Below are 24,472 nucleotides of genomic sequence, written 5' to 3'. Positions count from 1 at the left end.
AAATTGAGTGGGTGAATTTAAATGTTGTTGGAGCATTCAGTTAGAGATACTAAAATCATAAACATTCTTATTTGTAGTAATATAGTGCTATAATAAGAGGCATAGTGATGATTCTTTTTCCTTTGGTTTTTTATTTTGATTGTGCTGAGTATTCATACTTGTTTGAGATGCCAAGGTGCTGCTTTCTCAACTGGCAAATGTTTTAGAATAAGAAAACCTTTGCTCACAACATTTTCCTTGCAGGCTACTTTAAATTTTCCCTAGAATCTGAAAGCCTATGTAACATTGTATCAAAGCAACTCGTTTTATGCATCTGTGTTGATCATTAATGCTGTTTACCAAATAGTTTTTGTTCTTATCCTTCATGTTAGGGGCTGTGACTAATTCTGGCCAATAAGTGAGTTGTGAGAAAAACAGATGTATGAAAGAAAATTGTGCATCCTAATATTGCTGCAGTATTTAAGTTCCAGTATGAGATCTTCAAAGCTGTCTTTTTTTTTTTCCTTCCGTCCTTGGATCCTGAGGCAACATTTTGAGGTGCTATTCCCTCTGAGTTAAAAAAGACCTGCCAGGCCGCACTCAGTAGCTCATGCCTGTAATCCCAGCACTTTGGGAGGCTGAGGTGGGCGGATCACCTGAGGTCAGGAGTTTGAGACCAGCCTGACCAACATGAAGAAACCCTGTCTCTACTAAAAATACAAAATTAGCCAGGCATGGTGGTGCATGCCTGTAATCCCAGATACTCGGGAGGCTGAGGCAGGAGAATCGCTTGAACCTGGGAGGCAGAGGTTACGGTGAGCTGAGATCGTGCCATTGCACTCCAACCTGGGTAACAAGAGTGAAATTCCATGCCCCTGCCCCCCCACCAAAAGAAAGACCTGTCAGTAAGGAATGGACAGCCTGAAGAAGTAAATTTTATTTTAAGCCACAGAGATTTTATGGTTCTTTGTGTAGCTACATAACCTGGCTTACCTTGACTGATTATTTTTTTCTTGTTAGATTCTGAGACTTAGATAAGAGTATTATTATAATAGTATAGGTATTTCAGAAGTACTTAGATAAAAGTCAAGGATAAGGGAAAGATACATGGCATTGAACAATTAGCATTTTTGAGTTTTAGTTTCTTGCCCTTATTGTTTCTTCCCTTTTTTTTCATTGTTCTTAATTTTCTTTTATGTTTTGTTTCCCTAGTCTAACTGGTGAGGTAACCATGATCAGCGGTAACTTGAACTGAAGAATGGTTTTGTTCCAGTACATGTTTCTGCTTATAGTCACTGAAAAGTTTCCCATCTATTCCAAAGCCCTGCTTCTGTGCAAATTTAGTTCCTACTACATCAAGAAAGGAATTTTAAGGATCAGAACTATAGAAACATTCAGTTGATTTCTTTGACCTGTTGAACACCGTTCTGACATTTCAAGTAGTGAATGTTTTATAATGAATGAGTCTTTTGTAATCTTTGTGAAAAAATTTGTAAAATTTTGTTAATTGATCTTTTGTCAATATTAATGCAAGTTAGAGAAAAATGTTATTTACTGGCACTGCATAATTGAAAACATAGTTACAAAGAATATTCTTAGTATGTAAACTACGTATATACATTTGCAAAGGAGAATTTTATTTAAAAAAAGTAATTGATGTAGTTCCTTTACTGTAAAAAGAAAAATGTTTTCCTGTTTTTAAGGTGGCTTGTTTTTTAGTCTCCTCCTCTCATATGAATTCCTTCATAAAATCTATGATGTTTGGTAAAGTAATTGATCAGCTGTCTTAATATATATATGTGTGTGTGTGTGTGTGTGTGTGTGTGTGTGTGTATTTTTAGGGCTGGAAATTGATTTTTAATGATAAAGTACAATGTAGGGGGCAGAGGGGGCTAAGCCAAACTAACTGGGATGCTGTGGTGGCAATGGGCTGGCCACACAAACTGCTGCTGCTGCTGCTGCTGCTGCTTCTAGGTGGCCGCCTTGCTGGTGAGGTCCTTGCCTTTTCTGTAGCTGCCAGTGCCATCTCCTTTGCCTGCTCCTTGGCTTCCTTGGCTGTGTCAACAAGTGTTTTAGAGGGGCCTCGCATTGCATCTTTGCCAAGATACATTCAAAACTCTTCATAGTCTTGGTCACATTGCTTTTGAACTGGGCAAGACCAAATTCCTGGACACCTCTGGAGACACCAAATAAGCTAGAGGAGAGCCAGGCTTCTCTGCGGATTTCGGTCCAGCCACTGTTGTCAGAATTCATACAGTAAACACATCGTTTCTCCACCACCATCAGCCGGGCATGGTTGATGTTCCAGGTGAAGGTGGTCATGGTCTGATTCTGTGGGTCCAAATAGAGTCCTCCAGGATGTACACTGAATGAAGAACATTGGCAGGAAACAGTTGCTTGGCCCAGTGGGGCATCCTGTTGGTCTTGGTCAGGAGTCGCCGGGACAGCAGTTGCTGGTCAGCAGTCATCTCCCGGTGTACTGTGTCTTCCGTCAAGACATGTTTGCTATAGGGATTTGGGTACTGATGCCAGAAGGCGGTCAACACTTGGTCCCAGGAACTCTGGAGCACGCTCTGGCCCAGGAAATACTTCACCATCGTCCTGGCTGGAGCGGGCTCCAGAGTTCCTGGGACCAAGTGTTCACCACCTTCTGGGAGACACGTGGGGACCGGAGCTCAGCGAACACCTGCCGCCAGGCTCATAGCTCAGTCACCACTGCACCGTGCCCAAGCAGCTGCTGCCGCCACCGCCATGAGTTGTCCGCTGTCTTAATATATCTTAAAAGACTTGTGTATAGCAAATGCTGTTACAAGTGTGGATGGCATTACTTACATACACAAACCACATTATAAACCATGATACTTATTTTTAATGAGAATGTCTTAAAGTTATTTTTAAATCTGTGCTTTTTAAGGAAGTAATAGAAGCAAAGGGAATGTTAAAACATCTGATTGGTTAGTTTTATACTTGATGATAAAGTGTATTTTTAACTATGCTAAATCAGTAATGGAGGTGAAGCCAAGTACATTACTAATTTTCTATCTTTTTCTCTTTTGGAGAAAGTATTATCTTACACTAGATACTCAGAGTAAGACTTCTAAAACTAGTGGTGAAAAGGAAAAAAAAACTTCATATATTTAATTTTCTTTCTTGTGAAATGAGATTTTCGTAAGGATAGTTAAGTAACCTGTGGCTAAGATAAGTGTTGGGGGTGATTTCATTGTCTTTTTATTTTTAATTTTTTTTTATTTTTTATTTTTGAGATGGAGTCTCCCAGGCTGGAGTGCAATGGCACGATCTTGGCTCACTGCAACTTCTGCCTCCCAGGTTCAAGCGATTCTCCTGCCTCAGCCTCCTGGGTAGCTGAGATTACAGACGCGCACCACCACCCCTGGCTAATTTTTGTATTTTTAGTAGAGGCGGGGTTTCACCATGTTGGTCAGGCTAGTCTCAAACTCCTGACATCGTGATCCACCCGCCTCAGCCTCCCAAAGTGTCATTGTCTTTTTATATTTACTGTGTAGTAATAATATAGTCTCTTACGTTTAAGAAGTTATTTTTTAATAGATAGGGTTTTGCTCTGTAGCCCAGGCTTAAGTGCAGCGGTATTCATAGCTCACTGCAGCCTTGAACTCCTGGGCCCCAAGGATCCTGCTGTATCAGCCTTCTGAGTAGCGAGGACTACCGGTATGCACCACCACACCTGGCTAATTTTTAAATTTTTTGTAGAGAGAGGGTGGGTGTTGCTGTATTGCCCAGGCTGGTCTCAAACCTCTGGCCTCAAGCAATTCTTCTGCCTTGGCCTCCCAAAGTGCTGGAATTACAATTGTGAGCCACCAGGCCTGGCAAGAAATTCTTAAATGCATTGTGTCACATCCTAAATCTTACTGAAAAATAAATACAGAAGAACAATGTAGAAAAATAATGCCTACAAAAATGTCTTAAAATTTGTTTTTAAACTTATGCCTGTGTGTTTTCCCTAACTTACATAGTAAACGTTGACATTCAGTAGGGCTGTGTCCTTGGCCTTTGCATATCTTCAAATTCAAGAACACTCACATAGAATATATTTCCTTTGAGGGGAATGTATTTGCAGAGTATTTGGTCATATAAAATGTTTAACTATTGTTTCAACTTTTTTTTTTTTTTTTTGAAACAGGGTTGCTCTGTTTCCCAGGCTGGAGTGCGGTGGTGCAATCTTGGCTCATTGCTACCTTCTCCTGGGCCTAAGCAGTCCTCCCATGTTAGCCTCCCAAGTAGCTGGGGTACAGGTGCGCACAACCATGCCTGGCTAATTTTTTTTATTTTTTGTAGAGATGGGATCTCACCATGTTGCCCACCCTAGTCTTGATCTCCTGGCTCAAGCGATCTGCCTGTCTTGGCCTCTCAAAGTCCTGGGATTACAGACATAAGCCACTGCGCCCAGCCTTTTCAGTTTTGACTAAGATTTTATTTGTCATGTGAGGTGCAATTTGGACATGGTTTAGAGAATTCACAGGAGCAGTTTCATCACTCCTTATTTCTTTGTAGATTGTATAGAGACTTTTAATCTCATAAGATCTAAACTACCACTGAATTTTTTACTGTGTTTTAAAATGCACCTAAAATTGTTGGCTTTCTGGCCTCCCCTACATGCCTGACTATATCAAAGTTTAGTTTTAAAATTTTTTGTAATTTAAGGATATAGTATAGTTTCATGTCAGTTTAAAGGAAATATATTATTTGCAGTTGTTCAAAATTTTATCTGTATTTATACCTATATTTTACTTCAGGGTTCCTCCCATCTTTTCCACTTTTATTTTTTCCCAGAAAGTAAAATGAATTTCTAAAATTAGAAATGGCAATTAAGTAGTTAGTGCCTGTGTCCTACAGTTCTGGGTGTTTATGTGTGATAGAGTAGAAATTACGGAAAGATATTTTCAAGCTGTTAAGTCGGTGAGCAGCCACAGTTAAAGCTGAAGGGTTGAATGTTTCAGCATGAGAAATAGTGGCAGAAGGATTTCTAACTTCTCATTGATGGTGTTCAGTTCCGAAAAATTTTTCTTGATGTCCCATTGCAGATTTGAATGTGGTCTTATAACACTCCAAATGTATCATCACTTTTATTTCTCTGAGTAAAGAAAATCTGGTGTCCAGAGTTTGCTTTTGCTGATTGAGCAGTTTATACTTTTTTCTCAAGAAATTGTAATACCTTTTATGATGTTCAGGTCTGAATGATAGATCCAGATTATTTAAAATAATGGGTTTTAGGCCAAGCATGGTGGCTCACACCTGTAATCCCAGCTACTTGGGAGGCTGAGGTAGGAGGATTGCTTGAGCCCAGGAGGTCGATGCTGCAGTGAGCCACAGTCGCATCATTGTACTCTAGCACAGGCAACAGAATGAGACCCTGTCTCAAAAAAAGAAAGAAAGAAATAATAATGGTTTTTATGTAAGTTAAAGATGATGTTGAGCAAGCCACTTTAAAACAACACTGATTTTTCCATATAAACCATAGTTTTATATGAAGAAGTGTCATTTTGATTTTCATTTCAAAAATACAGGCCATGTGCAGTGGCTCATGTCTGTAATCCCATCCCTTTGGGAGGCCATGGCAGGAGTATTGCTTGAGATCAGGAGTTCAAGACCAGCGTGGACAATATGGCGAGACACTGTCTCTACTTGTACCTGTAGTCTCAGCTGCTACTCAGGAGGCTGAGGTGCAGGAGGTTTACACCTTCAGTCGCTTCAGTCCATGAGGTTACAGTGAACCATGATAATGCCGACAGTAAGATCTTGTCTCTAAAAATCCATTTTTTAATTAAAAAAATACACACAATCATATGTCTGACAATGGTTTAATATGCAGAATATATAAAGAACTTCTAAAACTCAACAACAGGAAAACAACCCAATTTTAAAATGGGAAAAGGGCTTGAATAGAAATTTCTACAAAGATATAAAAATGGCCGTTAAACATAAGGCAAGATCCTCAGTATTTTTACGCAAATGTAAATCAAAACCACTGTGAGCTTCAAACTCACTAATATGACTATAATTTTTTAAAAAAAAACACAAAACCTGGAAAATATCAAGTGTTGGAGAGGATTGGAGAAATTGGAACCTTCATACATTGATGGTGGGAATGTAAAATGGTTTAGCCACTGTTGAAAACAGCTTGGCAATTCCTCGAAAAGCTAAACATGGAATTACCGTATGACTCAGCAATTTCAATTCTACATGTTTATCCAAAAGAACTGAAAGACTCAAACAGATACTTGTATGCCAGTACCATTATTCACAATAGACAAAAGGCAGAAATAACCCAAATGTCCAGCAACAGAGGAATTGATAAATAAAGTGAGGTGGCTATATAATACAGTGGAATATCATTGGTGCCTAAAAAGGAATGAAGTTCTGAGGCATGATACAACATATGGATAATCCTTAAAAACACTATACTGTGTGAAGTAAGCCAGACACAAAAGGACAGATACTGTATTATTCCACTTAAATCTAGAATAGGCAAATTCATAGAGACAGTAAATTAGTGATTACCGGGGGATGAGGGGAGATGAGAATGAGGAGTTACTGCTTAATGGATGCAGAGTTCCTATTTGGGATGATGAAAAAATTAGTGATTACCAGGGGATGAGGGGAGATGAGAATGAGGAGTTATTGCTTAATGGATGCAGAGTTCCTATTAGGGAGTTCCTATTTTGGGCCGGATGCGGTGCCTCACACCTGTAATCCTAGCACTTTGGGAGGCCGAGCTGGGCATATCACCCGAGGTCAGGAGTTCAAGAACAGCCTGGCTAACATGGTGAAACCCCGTTTCTACTAAAAATACAAAAATTAGCCGGATGTGGTGGCACTTTTTTGTTAATCCCAGCTACTCAGGGGGCTGAGGCTGGAGAATTGCTTGAACCCGGGAGGCAAAGTTTGCAGTGAGCTGATATCGTGCCATTGCACTCCAGCCTGGGTGACAAGAGCGAAAACTCAGTCTAAAAAAAAAAAAAAGAAAAAGAAAAGTTTTGGTAACAGTGGCGACAGTTGCATAGGGTGTGAAAGTTATTTTAGTGCCATTAAATTATACATTTAAAAATGGTTAAAATAACTTTATATTATACATCTTACCACAATTTTTTTAAAAAGTACATGTGAATACCTTTTCACTAAACTGCCCTCTCATTAGTATGGAATGTTAAAGTCTGTATCATCCATTTGAATATTTTTTGTGCCCATAATTTAAACTTTCCCAAATTCCACTATTTATTTTTGTGGTAATCAAATTCAGGAAGCATAGTATTGCCCTCGTGCTCTCTATGCAAAAAGCATATAGTTTGTAAGTCCAGTACATTTAATGTTCATTGAGTGGGTCTACAGTAGAGACTCCTGCTTTGAATATATATGATTAGAATTAAAGTTCTGAAGAAAAGTGCTTGGGCTAAGTAGAAAATATAAGATATTCCAGATAGAGAAAATCTTGTAAGCAAAAGTGTGAAAAAGGTAAAATAGATCTATTATTTGCCATATTAACATGAGCAGATGGCAAGTGTTCCTTTTTTTTATTTTTAAATGAGACATGAGACAGAGTCCTGCTCTGTTGCCCAGGCTGGAGTGCAGTCGGCTCACTGCAACCCCACCTCCTGGGTTCAAGCGATTCTCCTGCCTCAGCCTCCCAAGTAGCTGGGATTACAGGCGCACACGACCACACACAGCTAATTTTTGTTATTTTTAGTAGAACTGGGGTTTCACCATGTTGGCCAGGCTGGTCTTGAACTACCAGCCTCAGGTGATCCACCCACCTCGGCCTCCCAAAGTGCTGGGTTTACAAGTGTGAGCCACTGTGCCCAGCCCCTTCTTTTTAAATACACATTGTTTTTATAATAAATGGCATCTCTGTCTTCTGTGATCTCAAAAAATGTTTCATTGTATTTCTATCTTTAAATTTATCACCTTGTATTTTTAATCTTTTAAAAAGTGAAACGGGACTGTGTTAGTTTGCTAGGGTTGCCATAGCAAAATATCATTGGTAGCTTAAAAACAGAAATTAATTTTCTCACAGTTCTGGAGGCCACAAATTCAAGATCACAGTGCCGTCAGGGTTGATTTCTAGTGTGGGCTCTCTTCCTGGGTTGCAGAAGGCTGCTCTCTTCCCATGTCCTCACATGGCCTTCTCTTGTGTGTGACAGGGTAAGAGAAGCAAAGAGGAAGTGAAGCTCAGGTATTTCTTCCTCTTGTAAGTACTCCAGTCTTAATCAGATTTCACTTCAGGGTCTCACCCATATGATCTCATTTATTCTTAATTATCTCCTTAAAGGTCCTATCTCCAAATATAGTCAGTCACATCAGGGGTTAGGACTTAAGTATGTTAACTGGGGGGAAGGAGCACAGCAGTTCAAAATAACAACAGAAAAAGTACACAGAGTACAAAGGTACAACTCAACTAATGATTCTGAAGAACACCTGTGTAACTATCCCCTAGATCAAGAACTAGAATATTGCCAGCACTCCAGAACCTCCACCAGTTTAACTTCCCAACCATCACAAATCTTTTCTTCTACCTAGAGATAATTGCCAACTTTATGGCAATAATTTTCTTGCTTTGCTCTATATAGTTTTGCCATCTAAGTTTGCATCTTTTTTTTTTTTTGAGACGGAGTTTCACTCTTCTTGCCCAGGCTGGAGTGCAATGGCACGATCTTGGCTCACCTCAACCTCTGCCTCCCAGATTCAAGCGATTCTCCTGCCTCAGCCTCCTGAGTAGCTGGGATTACAGGCATGAGCCACCACGCCTGGCTAACTTTGTATTTTTAGTAGAGACGGGGTTTCACCATGTTAGTCAGGCTGGTCTCGAACTCCTGACCTCAGGTGATCCACCCGCCTTGGCCTCCCATAGTGTTGGGATTACAAGCGTGAGCCACCGCACCTGGCCTGAGTTTGCATCTTATAAGCAATGTGTGTAAGATCTGCTGCAGTGTCTTTCTCATTTTTTTGTCTTGCTGGGGTTTTTTAGTCTCACCAGAAAGTTGTCAGTTTCATTAATATTTTCACAAATGCAAGTTTTGGTTTTTCGGTCTCCATTATACAATGTTTGTTTTGTACTTTGTTGATTTTGTTTTGTACTTTGTTGATTTCTGCTCTGCTCTTTATTTTCTTTCCTTTTACTTTCTTAGAGTTTGTCTGTTTTGCAGTTCTCTAATTTTGTGAGGTGGATTCTTAATTAATTCTTTAATTCTTTCCAAGCCTCCTTTTTTTTTATGTGAAGTGGCCCATTGCCTCCTAAATTCCGGGATTGATCCTCCTCACCGCCACGCAGTGGAATAAAGGACATGCCACCATCCTGGCTAGACGAGGTTTTGCCATGTTGTCCAGGCTGGTCTTGAACTACAAAGTTAAGCGATCTATGCTACACCTACCTCTGCCTCCCAAACTGCTGGGATTACAGGGTGTGAGCCCCCATGCCCAGCCCTTTTTTAGTCTTTAAATGGGCCTTAAAGGCCCATTTGAGCCTTTAGATTTTCCCCTTTATTCTTCTGTGTTCACAAATTTTCATATGTGGTACTTTTGTTGGCATTTAGTTTTACAGAAATACTTACAAATTTTGTTGTTTATTGGTTCTGCTGGTTTTTCTTCATGTCACCTTATTTTCTCATGTACTTGTTTATCTGATTGTGTGCTGGGCCCTTCATTTGAAAAATTAGTTGTAGAAATAACTTATTGTCTGGGGTGATTTTTTTTTTTTTTTTTTTTTTTTGAGACAGCGTCTCCTCTATTGCTCAGGCTGGAGTGCAGTGGCGTGATCTCGGTTCACTGCAACTTCTGCCTCCTGGGTTCAAGCGATTCTCCTGCCTCAGCCTCTTGAGTAGCTGGAACTCCAGGCACGCACCACCATGCCTGGCTAATTTTTGTATTTTTAATAGAGACGGGGTTTCACCATATTGGCCAGGCTGCTCTTGAATTCCTGACCTTGGGATCTGCCCGCCTTGGCCTCTCAAAGTGCTGAGATTACAGGCGGGAGCCACCACCCCTGGCCTTTTTGTTTTTTTTTTTTCATAGAGGATTTGTATTTCTTTCATCCAGGTGCCTGGTGATAGGGGTTGTCCGATTAACTATCCTTTTCTTAGTGTGATTTGAGATTTTCTAAGCCACCTTGATTACTCAAAGCTGCACTGCAGACCATAGAGGAACTGACTTAATTCTGGGTCACTTTTGCTCCCAGGATACAGCCTTTCTGAATTCTAACTCAATCAGGGTCTTTACCTTTGTTGGACCCTAGATTTGGACTTTTTTAGATCTATTCTGTGGAAGCCACCAAGTGTATTTCTTGGCCCTTCAACCCCAGGACAAAAGTAGCTGACAGTGCTTTGCTTATTTCTCTCCCTGGGTTTCTCACCTTTTCAGGTCTTGGCTCAGTAATTGTTGTCTGTTTTATTAGTACATGGCTTAAAACCCCCAAACTTAAAGTATATCTTATCTAGATTTTTTTTTTTTTTTTTCCCGAGACAGTCTTGCTCTGTCACCCAGGCTGGAGTGCAATGCTGTGATCTTGGCTTACTGCAACCTCTGCCTCCCGGGTTCAAGCCATTCTCCTGCCTCAGACTCCCGAATAGCTGGGATTACAGGTGCCTGCCACCATGCCCAGCTAATTTTTGTATTTTTTAGTAGAGACGAGGTTTCACCATGTTGGTCAGGCTGGTCTCGAACTCCTGACCTCAGGTGATTCACCCGCCTCGGCCTCCCAAAGTACTAGGATTACAGACAGGAGTCACTGTGCCCGGTCCTTATCTAGATTTTTTTTTTTTTTTTTTGAGATGGAGTCTCACTCTGTTGCCCAGGTTGGAGTGCAGTGGCACGATCTTGGCTCACTGCCACCCCTGCCTCCTGGGTTCAAGTGATTCTCCTGCCTCAGCCTTCTGAGTAGCTGGGACTACAGGTGCGTGCCACCATGCCTGGCTAATTTTTGTATTTTTAGTACAGAGTTTCACTACATTGGCCAGGCTGGTCTCGAACTCTTGACCTCGTGATCCCCTGCCTCGGCCTCCCAAAATGCTGGGATTACAGGCATGAACCACCATGCCAGGCCCCTTATCTAGATTTTTAATGGGAATGGTTGATGCTGTTCTCAAATATACAGGAAGCAGAAACCCCCACATGATATTTTAATTATTTGTTTATATGTCTGTCCTTTCAGTAGGGTGGCCTTTTAAATTTATTTTTAGTATTTCTCTACTGTAAGCCTTTTATTGTTTGTAACTCAGCATGTGATAATGTCGGATACATAAGTGCATAGAAAATATTAACTGGTTTTGGCATGGCTTTAAGAAAAAATTGTGAAGGTATCCTTTCCTTTGAGCCATAAAGCAAAATTGAGATTAAATCTAATTGTTTTATTTGTTGTACCTGCAGTACTAGACATAATAAATTTGGATGTTATTGGCAGTGGAAAATCATAGGATAATTTCTGAATAACCAATTAGTGCCTCTTAAATGTGGTTAAAGGGAAGATTAATTTCAAAACCGTATGCAGGATAGATTAGATATTTTGTCAGGATGCATTTTATAAGTATTCTCTAGTATGGTAATTTTTAAAGTGTGGTCCCCAGACCAGGTAGCATTGGCATTACTTGGGAATTTGTTTGAAATGCAAATTATCTGATCCTGCCTCAGATCTTCTGAATAAGAAACTATAGTGGTATGGCTAAGCAGTTTGCTTTAAAAGCCCTCAATTAGGTTCTGATGCATACCTAAATTATTGAGCTACTGCTCTAACAGAATAAAACAGAATATGATTTCGATTTAGGCCCCTTAAAAGCTAAAGGTTATTTATCTTTCTATGATGAGAATATTTTTGGAAAATATTTAACGTAGTTTCAATGTTGATCTTTCTTGAGAATTAAATTTTAAGCCTCTATAAAGTCATTAGGTTTATTAGAGCAAAATTATGACCTGAAATAGTTGAGTTCATTGAAAAATAAAAACTTGTCTGTGTTACACAGGAAAATGATACTGGTCTAATTGTTGACAATAACTGGCTTATTCCAGTTGCCTTGCAGTGTTCCTTAAGGGAGTGGATTGTTTAGGACCTAACTTTCTTAATACAAGTTTCATTAGAAGTAAATTCTCTATTTTTTCATTGTTTGGAAGGAAATATTTAACATATACAATATGATGGAACTTCTGTAGAATATAGCATAATCACAGAGACAGTTTTATCCATCCGTTTCCTAGTCAGCTTCACCATATTTTTAAATGAGGCACAAGATTACTTTGTTATGAAAATGTTAACATTAAGCTTTTTAACAAGTCTTTGTGTAGTCACTTGATTTTTCAGATTTTGCTCACTGATTTTATGAGGGCCATTGGGCAAAGTGTTTTAATCCAGAATTTAAAATTGTTCATTTGTAATTGGGCAGGCTTATAAAAAGGGGCATATTTTAAATCTTTATCATCACTTTATAGCCATAATATACTTACTAAAAGTTTGGTAGCAATTTGAGTATTTAACTACACAGGGTGGTACTTTGAAGGAAAAAGCATTTTAAGTTGAGCTTTAATTTAATTTCTGCTCTTAAAAACCCAATATAGTAGTACGTTATCTATGTATGTACATTGAGCGTGCTTCTTAACAAATATTTAACTTCAATTCTTTGATAACCGGTTACATTCAATTACTTGTTTAAATAATTGGGCAAGTTTCCTGAGTTGTAGGCTGTGAAATATTTTCAAGATGGTTTGGGTAAAAAATTTTTCAAAGTAGGTGCCATCAGTCACTTTGATCACGGAGAAATCAGTATGATCCTGTGACAAGTTTAGTTTTAACAGTGTAGCTTCTTGTGTAAACTCAGTCACCTAGTAATGTGAGTTAGTTGCAAAGTGCTTCTGTCTTCTTAGTGACCCACTGTTAGATGTTTTCAGACTAGTGAAAAAAATGATAAATATTTATTGTTAAAATCATCCTTAAAATTTTATTTGAACGTGCAGCACTTTTTGCAGTGTGAAATTGAAAAATCAATTGTTTAGTTTTTACCAAAGGAAAATTAGAGTTTTGTATACATATTTGATGAATACAGTAAACAGGTTAAAATTTAGCAAATAGAATTTTGTAAGCATTTTTAAAATGTGTGAATTCTTTGATAAGGGGGTAGGCTTTGCTACAATTCATTACAAAGCTAAGTTATATTTCGTTACTTATGTAAAATAGTGTTCTTTGTTTAGCTTCTTAAAGTGGTAGGAGAATTGTATAGTTCCATTGATTGGTTCCATGCAGTGGAAATCTGACCTTTAGCAGATGTTTGAGAAATTGCCAGCACAGCATGATCAGCCAAAAAGACAGTTTTCCCCTTGTTATTTGACAGGCCTTTCATGCTTTAGTAACATGCCAAAGAAATGTTTAAATTCTTCTTTTATAATATCACATGCTCTCTAAAATATTAAGGATACATTGAAAAACATGGATAAAATGAGATAGATTTTTCCTGCAATTATGGATTGCAATTCAGCTGACTTTTAAATGTTTATTATTAAAAAAAAAACCTAAGATAAATGCTGATTGTTTTGTGAATTATGTTTTACTTTGAGATTTAAAATGTCTTTGGCTATGTAGTTAATTGTTACTAGGGTTTGATGTGTGTTATTTATTCCATGATCATGTTTTCCTTGTACAATTTAAACATTGTTATAAGTTTCTCTTATTTTAGTGTTATTTAATCGCAAGTATCATCTTTGGTTGGCTTTTTTATTTTTTAATAGAGGCTTTTTGATAGGGGTTAAATGCATCACAGAGCAGTTATCCTATCTGGAACTCGCTAAGAGCAGGATACTGCATGAATCCACTTTAAAGCCTCTTCTCTGAAGGACAGTATTTCTTTAGAGAATGAAATGGGTTCAGCTGTGTAGTTGTGGGGGTTCAGCTGTGTAGTTGTGGGAGTTCAGCAAAAACACTGTAAGCTCTGTTTTCTTCAACTTCATGGATCGAGCGTACAGGAAGGGGAAGGAGTTGCCTTAATGTTTAAGAATGAAGTGATGAATTGATAGTATCAGCAGTTGCCAGACTGTATCTTTTTCTGCAGGTGCTTATTTTCTGTAGGGCATCGCAGTTGTTTTTTCATTGTGTTAGATTATAAGAAGAAGATTTTAAGGAAAATTTAAGGAATACGATCTTACATAGTTTCATTTTACAGTTTTGTATGTCTTAGGTTTATATACTGAATTAGTTCTTCCAGAGGATTATGGTTGAAAGTTTCGGCTGTGTGTACCTATCACCTTACAAAAATAAAAAGATTTTTTTAAAGGTCATATTCAGTATCGGTAGTTCCAAGAATACACTAAATTAAAATTTAAAAATCAAACACCTATAATAAAGTTTTGCTAAATCCACATGAATTGAACTAATGGTTTGTAATACCAGTTATATTACAAGTGAGAACTAGTTTCATATTTTGATATATAAAAGCTTTAAAGGAAGCATAATTGATAACTTTTTATTAATATCATATAATAGTTAATCTTTCATATTGGTACTTTCTGATAGGTTTTATTAGATGGAGAAGGGTTATATAATTTAGTAAACTGGCAGCTTTTTAAAAATGAATAATGACACTAAAATTTAAAGATTTGATCATAATGAGGTATATCTGATATATAATACCTGTGATACTATATATTAATAGTAAAGTCATTTTATATAAGGAAAAATTTTATTCTTAAGTGGGGTTTTCTAAGTAACCATATTTTTACACAAAGTCATACTGTTACATTTAGTCATTTCCAAAGTCAGTGGAGTCGTATCCTGAAGAGGATTAAAATGCAAAGTTGGCACAGCACATAAAGCAAAAATGCACTTAAATTCAGTTCACTTTTAAGGCCTTGTTGGGAATACCAACCTATTGTTTGTCAATTCATCCAAGACAGCTTTTTTTTTTCTCTAGTGTTGGAATAATTTTTTTTTTTTTTTTTTTTTGTTGAGATAGAGTCTCACTGTATCGCCCAGGCTGGAGTGCAGTGGCCCGATCTCAGCTCACTACAGCCTCTGCCTCCTGGGCTCAAGTGATTCTCCTGTCTCAGCCACCCGAGTAGCTGGGACTACAGGCGCCTGCCACCACACGCGGCGAGTTTTGTTGTTGTTGTTGTTATTTTTAGCAAAGAAAGTTGAAGTTTCACCATGTTGGCCAGGCTGGTCTTGAACTCCTGACCTCAAGTGATTCACCCTCCTCAGCCTCCCAAAGTGTTGGGATTACAGGGATGATCCACTGTGCCCGGAGCAGAATAAATTTTTAATATATATTTTGATAGGCTGATTTTCTTGCATCTCGATTTTTCTTGTATGTCTAAATAACTGGAATCACAGTTACCTTTTGAGCACGGTGCTCACATTATGAGAGCTGAGAAAATTATGGGGAACAAACTCTAGCCTTATGGTGATCCTGGTTAGACTTGAGATCTCTAAATTGATATTTTTAAATCAGAATATATAATACACAGACTAAAATATACATTTTAAGGTTAAAGAGAAACTGTTTACTAGGAATGTTTAGTAGATTCAGTTTTCTTAGTGTTTAATACTAGAAAATATACAGTATTGGCTGGGTGCATGACTCACGCCTGTAATCCCAGCACTTTGGGAGGCCGAGGCAGGCAGATCACGAGGCCAGGAGATCGAGACCATCCTGGTTAACACAGTGAAACCCTGTCTGTACTAAAAATACAAAAAATTAGCTGGGCGTGTTGGCGGGTGCCTACAGTCCCAGCTACTTGGGAGGGAGGCTGAGGCAGGAGAATGGCGTGAACCCAGGAGGCAGGGCTTGCAGTGAGCCGAGATCGCGCCACTGCACTCCAGCCTGGTCGACAGTACAAGACTCTGTGTCAAAAAAAAAAAAAAAAAAAAAAAAGTACAGTATTGATAGCATACTTTTAAGAAATCCAAATGTCTTTGTAAAAGTAGGTATTTTTCATTCTTTCAGTATTTATCAGTTACTCTTCCCTATGGTTCTTTTTCACATTTAAATAGAATCAAGTAACCTTTTACCTTTGGTTTATCTGGTATTTTTCAGTGTTAGCAATTTTGAAATTCTCTAATTTTTACACAAACATTTTTGACTCTTTCATTCAGCTTTTAATCTGAATTGACAGAAAAATCCAGGGAGAAAAGTTGAAATACTTCCTAAAGTTAAAATATTTGCTTTATTTAGATTTCTTAGTATTTCTTATCAAGGAAAAAAAAAACTTTTTCATTATCTTATCACTTGATAACTGTTTTTTGTCTCAGCTAAACGGAAGAAAAGTTACCTGGCAGCATAAGATAGCTATGAAGAATCTTTCCCCCACCAGAAAGAAGTTTAGCAAACTATTTTACTGAATAAATCTAAGATGTCCTTCTTCGCAGTAGTTGCCCACAATTTTCCTACAATATGAGATTATGTCTCTATTTTGTAATTCTGCTCAGAAAACCTATCTTAAAATCTACACATATTAAACTATAATATGTCATAAATTTTAAGAATGTTATTTAACAGAGGTAAATTTATCATGAATACCATATATTTAAGATAGCAAAACATAAAGAGAATAATAACCTTTTCTGATATTCAACAGCAGACCAGGTAAAGTCCAGACAGTTCTGTCTCGTCAAAATAGTGAAGGTTGCTTGTCTTTGACCTCTTTTCCTGTTACCTCTTTAAGAGATAACACACATATACATACGCTTTCGTAGATGAGACCATTCTAAAATTTATAAATTGTGTTGTATATCTTTGTCTGCTGATTAAAATGGCTTGTCTTAAGATAACACTGAACTACTTAGTCTTTCAATAGGAATTTATTTAGCAACTACTTTGTGGTATTGTTTTGATAATACTCTCTTTTTGTGTTTTGGCCGTTCTCTTATTTTAATTAAATCAGTATCATCCCTCGTATACACTATTCTTATGTGCAGTTGACACTTGAACAATGTGGGTTTGAACTTTTGAGAGTCAATTTACATGCAGATACTTTTAAGTAAATATATTGCAAAATATTTTAGAGATTTGCAGCAATTTGAAAAAACTCATAGATGAACCATGTAGCCTAGAAATATTTTTAAAAATTAAAGAAATGTTAGGTATGTCATAAATGCATAAAATATATGTACATCTTAGTTTTATCATTCGCTACCATAAAATATACACAAATCTATTTAAAAAGTTAAAATATCAGAACTTTACCCACACAGAGACGTGACGTGGCACTATTTACAGTAGAGAGAAATATAAACAAACAGATGCAGTATTAACTCATAACTGCATAAAATTAACTTTAGTACCTGCTGTGATAATTTTTTAGCCACCTCCTGTTTTTACTGTGTTGAACTCAAATGTTGCGAATGTCTGCTTAAAACTCAGTGTGATGCTAACATCTCCATGTGAGTAGTTCACCTCTCCGCTAAATACCATATTGCAGTAAGAAATGATCTCTCGCAGTCCTTGCATAATTTTTAATGATGTTTAGTGCAATCTCGCAAACCTCGAATGATACCATAGAACAGAAATTTAGGGATCGATAAGTACAGTACTGTAAATGTATTTTCTTTTGCGCATAATAACTTTTTTCTGTAGCTTACTTTACTGTAAGAATACAGTACATAATAGACATACAAAATATTTGTTAATTGACTTTATGTCATTGTTAAGACTTCCAGTCAACAGTAGGCTATTACCAGTTAATTTTATGGGGAGTCAAAAATTACACTCAGCTTTTTGACTGGGCGGGGTGTCCTCAGTTCCAACCTCTGAATTGTTCCAGGGTCAGTTGTACCTAGCTCTTCGTGTTTTTAAAAAACACATTTTTGGCTGGGCTTTGTGGTTCAAGCCTGTAATCTCAGCGCTTTGGGAGGCTGAGGTGGGCAAATAGCTGGAGCTCAGGAGTTCTCAGGAGTTCAAGAGCAGTCTGGGCAACATGGCCAAGATCTTTTCTCTGTTTAAAAAAAAAAAGGCCGGGCGCGGTGGCTCAAGCCTGTAATCCCAGCACTTTGGGAGGCCGAGGCGGGCGGATCACGAGGTCAGGAGATTGAGACCATCCTGGCTAACACGGTGAAACCCCGTCTCTACTAAAAATACAAAAAATTAGCCGGGCGTGTTGGCGGGCGCCTGTAGTCCCAGCTACTCGGGAGGCTGAGGCAGGAGAATGGCGTGAACCCGGGAGGCGGAGCTTGCAGTGAGCCGAGATTGCGCCACTGCACTCCAGCCAATTTGGGAGGCCAAGGAGGTTGGATCACGAGGTCAGGAGATCGAGGCCATACTGGCTAAATGGTGAAACCGTCTCTACTAAAAAAAAAAAATTACCTGTAGTCCCAGCTACTTAGGAGGCTGAGGCAGGAGAATCACTTGAACCCAGGAGTTGGAGGTTGCAGTGAGCCAAGATTGTGCCACTGCACTCCAGCCTGGACAACAGAGTAACACTCTGCCTCAAAAAAAAAAAAATAAAATCACGCCGGGTATGGTGGCTCACGCCTGTAATCCCAGCACTCTGGGAGGCCCAGGCAGGCGGATCACCTGAGGTCAGGAGTTCGAGACCAGCCTGGCCAACATGGTGAAACCTCGTCTCTACTAAAAGTATAAAAATTAGGCCGGGCGCGGTGGCTCAAGCCTGTAATCCCAGCACTTTGGGAGGCTGAGGCGGGCGGATCACGAGGTCAGGAGATCGAGACCATCCTGGCTAACACGGTGAAACCCCGTCCCACTACTCAGGAGGTGAGGCAGGAGAACCCTGAACCGGGGAGGCAGAGGTTGCAGACCAAATTGGCACCAGTCACCTGGCGACAAAAAAAAAAAAAAAAAAAAAAAAAATCAGTGACACATTTATAGCTACTCATGTAACTACCATGTTTCTCACTCACTGTAGTTAACGTGGTACCTCTACCCAGTCTATACCGCCCCTCTGTTCCACCAATCTCAGTTCTGTCACCAAAGATGAGATTTGCCTGTTGTTGAACTTAATATATAATTGGAATCATTCAGTGGCTTTTTACACTCAGTATAATATCTGTGAAACTTACTATATTAGATTCTTAGGGCTGCCATAACAAATCACAACAAATTTGGTGGATGGAAACAACAGAAGTTTATTCTTTCATTGCTCTGAGGACTAGAAGTCCAAACCTACTTCATTAAGTGGGACATAGACTGATTAGTAACAAGATTGTCTTTCTCCATGGTTTCAACAGTGAAAAGTAGTTTTAATGTTGACTGAAAGTTGATTAGTGCTTAAGACCTGAAAATGCTTAGGATTGTTTCCTGTTGGAAGATATGGCTCTTATCTACTTTTCTCCATTAGAGCTGTGGAGTTCTCTTGGGCCTAGAAAGAAGTAATTTGCAACAGTTAGTGTAGTGTGGGGTATTATGAAAACCAAAATAGAGTATTATAATATAAAATAATATATAATAAAAACATACATAAAATTACTGGTTTGGGCTCAGTATATTTTTTGTCTTTAAAAAGAAGATGCTAACTCAAGGAAAGGGTAATAAGGTATGTTGGAAAGTTTATTTGCTTAGAAGTTAGGACTGATTTCTAGTCCTGGCTCTGTCATTAATAATTATGCCTCTGGATTCTTATGGAAGGTTTTTCCAGTTCTTCATATGACAGCTTGGTATTAGCAGTGGTCCTGACATTTATAGATATTATCACTTTCTTTCACCTCACTCACTCTTCATTTCCTTCACAGTATTAACAGTTAACCTTTTTTGTTACATTTTGTTAGCTTTAGAAATAGTAGATCATGTTAGACTAAGTAGAGATCACAAAAAGATGAGATTTAGGAGAAATCCGTAGATGTCTTGAACTGTGGATGAATAGTTTAGCTATTTCCTGTACACAAAAGCCATGCAATATATGTGATTAAATTTGTGCCTTGGTGAAGTAATATGTTATATGTCACTGTATGTATTGTGGGGTCATTTATAAATGGTTACAATATTTTAAAGTAGGAATACCTAGGGTCTACTTGTGATTAGTTTTCTGTGATAGATATTTGACAGTCCTTCCTGGCATTTAGGAAGGGGCAGTGAGATCTTTTAATATATCTAGAAGAGACACTTGCTTGTATCATCTTTTCATTTATTCAAATATATATTTATTACTTCCTCTGTGCCAGGTACTGTGTGGCTGAGCAGCCTAGACTTGATTCTGTAAAGGAAATTAAAAATCCCAGGACCCCCAGACTCCTTATGCAAAAGGAAAGTTAATCCTGGAGTCTGAGTCATGCAACACACTGTTTCAAATGAGTAGCTGTTACTAACATTATGCCTTAACCAGATCCCCATGTATAAGTAAAAGACCTCAGGCATCTATGAAAGACATCCCCCACAGATCATTGAAAAGCAAATGCTTTGCTGGTCTCCCACAAACAGATACATGCCAATTGTAACTTAAGGTCTACAATCTAAGTCAAGCTCCTAAAACTAAGGTCTGTTCTGTGCCACACTGATAATGTCATTTACAATCTTAACCTTCTCAGGTGCAGGACAGAGACAAGAACAGTCATTCTTCCACTGACCCAGAGATGTCTGCAGAATTGATTTTTCCTTTACTCTGTTTTTCCTTCACTCACCTAATGTTATGTAAAATATAGTTTTTACTAGATACCAATTAAAATCGCACAGGAATGTAACTGTTCACCTTACTGCCTACCTGCCCCTCTTCCTACATGCCTCCTCCACTTTAAGGAAACACGTAAATAGGAAACCTCCTGAAAATCTCTTTGGAAAAACCGTTACATATGTGTTGGTTTTTCCTGGATGGGCCCTAAAGCTGGTTTAATAAACCTTGATTGGTTGAGACTTTGGCCTCAGTCACTCATTTTGGTTGCCAATTCCATCCCTCCTAGAGTTTTCTGTGTATGGAAGTTGTTTTATGTATGTAGTAAGATTTCAATTACAAGTGGTTTGTAGTGACTGCATTTGAAATGCTAGTACTTATTAAACATTAGTAATTTGAGAAATTAACCTGCATGAGACTTAAGAGAGAACATTAAAGTAAACATTTAAAAGTTTTATTTCTAAAATATCAACACAGTTTTTGATTAGCTACTTAGTATATGTTGACTTTTAATTTCTTGGAAAATACTATTTTTTTGGAATTAATGATATGTACTTGCCACTGATTAATCAGATAATCCCTAAGTTATGTAAAATCATTTCAGTACATTCAGGTTTGTATATTAGGTATCCTGTCAATTTTGCCTTCTTTATGAAATCTTTCCTCAGGCCTTTATATCTGTGCTGGCCCTCCAGGCATCTTGATTTTATGTGACTATCATCTTGGTGATTTCCTTGACTCTTTTGCTGGATTCTTTTCCTGGATTTCTTGCCTTCATTTATTCTGTTGTATCGATGGAGTATACTTTACTCCTTTTTTTTTTTTTTTTAAATACCCTACATTTAGGATATACTTGATGGCCCGTTCATCTGAAAATATCTTAATTCTACTCTCAAACTTGACTCAGACCTGACTGGATATAGAATTCTAGGTAAAAGATTATAAATGATTTTTCCTCAGAATTTGGAAAGCATTATTCAGTGACTTCCAGATTCTCAATTTGCGTTTAAAAAGTTAGTCAGATGCCATTCTGGTTTTTGATCTTTTTTATAAAAGAAACTTGCGGGATCTTTTCTTGTGTCTCTGCTTGGAAATTTCACAATGACGTTCCTAGATGTACATTGATTTTTATCTGTTTTTTGTTGTTGTTGTTGTTTTTAGTTTTTTTTTTTTTTTTTTTTTTTTGAGACAGAGTTTTGCTCCTGTTGCCCAGGCTGGAGTGCAATGGGGCGATCTCGGCTTACTGCAACCTTCGCCTCCAGGTTCAAGCGATTCTCCTGCCTCAGCCTCCCGAATAACTGGGATTACAGGCGCCCACCTCCACGTCCAGCTAATTTTTTGTATTTTTAGTAGAGACGGGGTTTCACTGTGTTGGCCAGGATGGTCTCGATCTCCTGACCTCATGATCCACCCGCCTCGGCCTCCCAAAGTGCTGGGATTACAGGCATGAGCCACTGCGCCAGGTGATTTTTATCTGTTGTACTTTGCTTTTGAGGAGTTGCTTTTCAGTTTTGAAATTTATGAGTTTTAGTTCTGAAAAGTTTTTCTGAAATGTTTCTAAGATTTTCTTTTTTCTCTGTTATGTTTCTCTTTTCTGAAACTTGTGTTGGGATATTGAACCACACCGATTCTATTTTTCCCTTTGTCTCCTTTATGTTCTACTTGGAAAAATTTTCAGCTTCCTTTTCTAAACCTATTGTATTTTTTATTTCTGCTATCGTAATTTAATTTGCTAAAGATTTTTTTCTGTTTTTTTTTTGTTTGTTTGTTTCTCCAAATCGTTATATTTTGATAGCTTCCCTTTTCTTTTGATTATGGTATTTTCCTCTTACCTCATTGAGAATATTCTTTTTTTTCTTTTAATGTTTTGTTTTCTTCTCTTTGGTCTATTTTCTTCTTGTCATTTTTCTCTGTGTATGTTTTAGTCTGTATTTTATGTCTAATGTTTTCTTCACATGAAATTCCTGACAATTTTTTCTGACTACTCATATGTAATAGAGTAACACTAAAAAAGTACATTGGAAGCTCTGAGCATGTGGGTGGACTTTGTTGGATGTCATCTTATCTATTTGAGATCTGCTCATTTCCATAGGGGAATACCTAATGTCTGTGTATTTAGATTTTTTAAAGTGCTTAGGTTTCCAAAGAAATCTGTCAGTGCTTTGTCTGGCTTTCAGAGTTATGCCCTATGAGGAAAGAAGACTGAGGATGAAAGGAGGGTCTAGTCCTAGACGTATTTCATTATGTCAGCTTTCACTTAATCCTTCTGTTTCAATGGTAATCTCTTCCCTCAACCTGCTTTAATATGCTTCTTGGTCCAGGGACCCTTTCATAACCTCTTCTAAGAAATAAACCTTTTTTTCGTACCATAATGGGAAAGGAGGCAGTTGCTAGGCTAGAGTCAGGGAGAAATCTGAGAGTCTAGCTGCTCCTTCAGTAGACTATGATCAGTCTTCCTGTTAGCCCTACTTTACCCCTACTCAATTTTTGAACCTTTGGGGCATAGCTTATCTTTGGTAATTTAGCATATTAATCAGCTTTCCCTAATATTTGGCTTTAGATTAAGCTTCTTTTTTTTTCCACTAAGTTAGCTACCACTGGTTTTGCTGTTATTTTAAAATTAGTTTATTTTACCCATCTGTTCAATCTGTTGAAACCTTACAATCCTCATCATCCAGCATGTTAGTTATTATTTTTTGAGTCCTACATTCATTTCACAATTTGACTTTTGTAAGTGTCTTGACTGAAGTGTAAGGATAGAGCCCTGTGGAATATATTTGAAGACATTTTATCAATTTTACTTTAGTTGTTGGTTAATATTATAAGTTATGGTTGTTTATTCCAGCTATGAGTACCTGCTTGTGCTGTATTACTGAGTTTTTTTAAATTTTATTCCTAAGAATATTTTCAGGATATTTTCCCATACTATTTTGCTTAAAAAAAAAAATCTAGTGTTGGATTAGTTATACTAGCCTACCTAAATAGAAGAAATTTATTGATAATAAAAATTTAACATCACTTGTAGGGAAATAAAATTACCTCTTGGTGTAGCCTTTTTTCTTTTTTTATGCCTTTAAACCATCTTGCAAATAAAAACTTCTGGACTTTGATATGGACACATATTGATGGATTATTAAACTTTTACACTTGAAACTTCTGTGATTGTTTGATACATATTTTCTAGGAAACATTTTTCTTCATGTCCAAAATTGCTTATTAGAAACTATTCTTTTCCAGTATTGTTTTCCACACATTGGAGATGCATACATGCCTAATTCCGACCTGTGATTAGTTAAGCTCTACAGACAAAAACTAAATTTAAAAGTGGCTAGATATTCTCTTACTGTCTTCTTATTTGATCTTCATTTGCTTTTTAACTATGTTTCTTCTACCTTTTCCAGTTTTCTATTCAATTCTCCTTGGTGGAGAAGATGGATACAAAACAGGAGGTGTGAGTAGTTGTGTATCCTCTCTGCATCTGTTAATATTACACCATCTTTCCCATGTAATATTCTTGTTTCTTCCTAGTTTAGCCTCCTAAATTTATGCAGCCAATGGGCCTGTTTGGTTTTCCTTTGTATTATTTATAAGATGTAGTTTATTCTGATAACATTCTTATAAGATTGATATTCATCTGTAAATATGCATATTTATGTTTCTCTCCTGTTATATATATGTCCTTTAAAAATCGGACACCAGAAACTATGTAGCTGCATTGTTTTACTCATCGCCTTCATTTATTCAGTCCACTGACAATAAGTTCCTAATGTATGTCAGGCCCTGAGAAATCAAATATTGATACTACTTTTTACTACTAGAGTTACTACTTTCACAGGAAGTGTCTGCTGCATTTTCTCATTATAATTATTCACATCTATAGAATTAAAAAATACATGTTTTGCTTTTTGGTCTCCCATCCATATTGTCAAGTACTGTTTCC

At 37.6% G+C, this 24,472-nt stretch overlaps 1 protein-coding gene and 1 pseudogene across 1 annotated transcript in view; one reads left to right on the top strand and one right to left on the bottom strand.

Annotated features, from left to right (window-relative positions):
- JMJD1C (jumonji domain containing 1C) overlaps positions 1 to 24,472 on the top strand; it is a 345,065-nt gene that overhangs the window by 86,248 nt on the left and 234,345 nt on the right. The gene's annotated exons all lie outside the window — the stretch shown is intronic.
- LOC116478180 (PRELI domain-containing protein 1, mitochondrial-like) lies at positions 1,872 to 2,576 on the bottom strand (annotated as a pseudogene).

Source organism: Hylobates moloch, unplaced genomic scaffold (assembly GCF_009828535.3).
Source record: "Hylobates moloch isolate HMO894 unplaced genomic scaffold, HMol_V3 SCAFFOLD_3, whole genome shotgun sequence".
Classification (NCBI taxonomy): domain Eukaryota; kingdom Metazoa; phylum Chordata; class Mammalia; order Primates; family Hylobatidae; genus Hylobates; species Hylobates moloch.
Note: the sequence above shows the minus strand (reverse complement) of the source record. Positions and strands in the feature narration are given on the sequence as shown.